At 39.5% G+C, this 2,935-nt stretch overlaps 1 pseudogene; it reads left to right on the top strand.

Moving 5' to 3' along the window:
* Positions 1-2,066, top strand: part of LOC102818473 — a 6,834-nt pseudogene extending 4,768 nt beyond the window's left edge.
* The last annotated feature ends 869 nt before the right edge of the window (positions 2,067-2,935 follow it).

Below are 2,935 nucleotides of genomic sequence, written 5' to 3'. Positions count from 1 at the left end.
ATTTACAGCCTCAGAAATCCCATACTAGATCACTATGAGTCTAAACATGTTCAATAACACTTAACAAATGACAGTCAATACTTAACCCCTACCCCAAGGACATTGTTGTTGTTGTTGTTAAGTGCTGGCAAATGATCAGCACAATTTGAAATAAACGGAACAATAAAGAAATTCTTGGAAGTTCTTGGACTTCTACCTCATGCCCAAAATCCCTATAAATCTTCTTTTCCCTTTCTCCTCAGGGAGGCAGTCTTTAGAAGATATGAAGCCCCCCTGCCTCCTGTATATCCAATATACATTAAGCCTTGTTTCCCTTACCTTACCCTTGTCTCTAAGTAAACGAGCTGCCATTTTACAGTATCAGTTTATCACAAACTAAAGGATCTTTTTAAGCCACTAAGTTTTTTATTAGGAGCTCTGGTAGCGTAGTGGTTACGAATCGGGCTGCTAACCTCAAGGTCGGCAGTTTGAAACTACCAGCTGTTCTGCGGGAAAAAGATGAAGCTTTCTGCTCCTGTAAAGATTTACAGCCTCAGAAACCCTGTACAGGGTCATTATGAGTTGGAACCAACTCCACGGTACTTAACAACAACAACCAAGTTTTATATTAGGAGTCCTGGTGTGGCACCGTGGTTTAATGCACTGGACTACAAAGTCGGTTTGAACTGCAAGGTTGGCAGTTCAAGCTCACCAGCCACTCCTCAGAAACCGACTCAGTAGTATTTAACAACAACAACAAATAATGTATTAGTTTGTTAATAGCAAAAAGTGATACAGTGGCACATACCTCAGTTGGAATTTGACAGGTAGTTATGTTATTAGTCTCTCTCTCTCTCCCAGGAGACATGTGAGCTCTACAATTCTGTTTTGTGCAAAAGCAATTCTGTTTTGTGCTTAACACCAAACAATGCTCAGGGCCCAGCACAATACCTGTGTTAAAATAAATAAGATTCTGACAATTAAAGAGATCAGTTATTTACAAGAGAGAGAAAGAGATTTGCAAACAGGCAGTCAGTTTTGAAACGCTGCAGCCATCCTGGATTTATTTTGTTGTTGTTTAAATGCCATTTACAATATTGAGATAAAAGAATGTGCCGTGGGTTCTTTGAAGGTTATACAGTAGTGCAGAAAAACAAGTCATGGGGAATACACAAAGTCTTAGAGACACTGGTCTTGGGAAAAATAAACTTTGATGCTAAACATCTACCATCTGGCCCTGATGGCTGCCAGGGTGCAGAAGAGACCTCAGCCCCGGGAGATGGCGGCTGAAAGCAGGACAGTTCCTTGGATCTTACCCAAAATATTGACGATGACCCCCCTCTGGATGCCCACCTTCTACAACACCATTCATTGGGCTCTCACTTTAGACCCAGATTTTACCTTCTTCCTACAGTCATCATAGCAAATCTTCTGTTGTGTTTGTTATTTTAGCATTTTGAACAAGTGTGCTTTGTTCTTACCCTAATCCATATGAGGACAAGTGTCCAGAAAATTACATGAATCCATTGAAAGTTCAGACATTCATAATCCTTGGAAAAGTTATTTTGTAGATTCTGCATATACTTCTTGAGCGCTACATCCAGTATCCCCACAGCAAAGTAAGAAACCCAGGCTAGAACATGATCTACAGATCAATCATGCATCTTCAAAGACTTGCATTGATGGTACGCTCCCCAGCAGCACAGCACTTCTCCTCTTACTGGGCATTCAGCATTCCTTTTCCGAACCCAGTAAATTACATCTTGACTTAATTTTGACCTTCCTCGGCCTGATGCTGATCTCTTCCCTGACATGTCTGCTCATTTACACTGTGAAAGTTCAAACTTTAATAATGCTAAACCAAGACCTGATGTATTTGAAGAAGAAAGCAATCTATGCTTACCTTAGCAATATTAACTCAGCAATATTAACTCAGAGACTAGATTCAGAACTATTTCTAGCCTAGAGGAAATTGTTGAAAAGCAAGGAGACATCATAATATACCTGAAGCAACACCACGCCCTGTTGAGTAATCACCTATTTACTTTACATCTTCTGACCTGTGCTCTCAGCCAAGTAGAATTTGAGATGCACTGAGTCCTGGTGTAGCACTGTGGGCTAATACAGCAGACTACAATGTCATTTGAACTGCAAGGTTGGTGGTTCAAGCTCACCCACTGCTCCTTGGAAACCCTATACAAGTTCGCTATGGGTCAGAATTGACTTGATGGCACTTAACAACAACAACAAGTCACCACAGCAATTGTAAGAAAAATGTGGAAAAATTTAAGACTGACTGACAACCTGACAAATTGTCATATGGAATTGTAGCTTTTGCTAAATAGCATTTTACAGTTGATGTTGGAAACCAGAATTAGATTGTCACCTATATAGTTTCATAGTGTGTAAAACATGAATCTTTTTGAGGCACTTTGTAGAAACCTTATTAACTTGAAGAGGACATTTGCTTTGCACATTTTGAAATGATTTAACTTCTTAGTTTGCCATAGGTTCAGCAAATAGTTTAAATGTCTCCAAGGCCAGCTCTTCTATGTGACTTCAAGACCAATTGCCACCAAGTTGATTCTGGCTCACGGTGGCCCATTGTTTTAGAACCCTGTGATAATTTGGCTACTTATGGAAGAAGTCTGAAAGACAGTCTGTTTCAAACAAGTTTGTAATCAATTCTGTTGTTTTAAATGATGAGAGAAGTCACTATTGTGTATATATTGTTAATGTGTTTTTCCCCACAGAACCTTCTCATGTACTTCATATGCTTAGGTATATTAGGTAACATCTTGGTCCAAGAATGTCCTCACTGTAGGACTAAGTGTCTTAGTAGGTGATTTACTATGTAAATTCCTACAGTTTCCCATTCTCCAGAAATAAAGTATGATGATTACATGGATTGGTGTTAGACTAAACAGTGTTGTCTGTTACATTGGCAGCATCTCCC

The sequence above is a fragment of the Chrysochloris asiatica genome, unplaced genomic scaffold (genome assembly GCF_000296735.1).
Source record: "Chrysochloris asiatica unplaced genomic scaffold, ChrAsi1.0 scaffold00031, whole genome shotgun sequence".
In the NCBI taxonomy this organism is placed as follows: domain Eukaryota; kingdom Metazoa; phylum Chordata; class Mammalia; order Afrosoricida; family Chrysochloridae; genus Chrysochloris; species Chrysochloris asiatica.
Note: the sequence above shows the minus strand (reverse complement) of the source record. Positions and strands in the feature narration are given on the sequence as shown.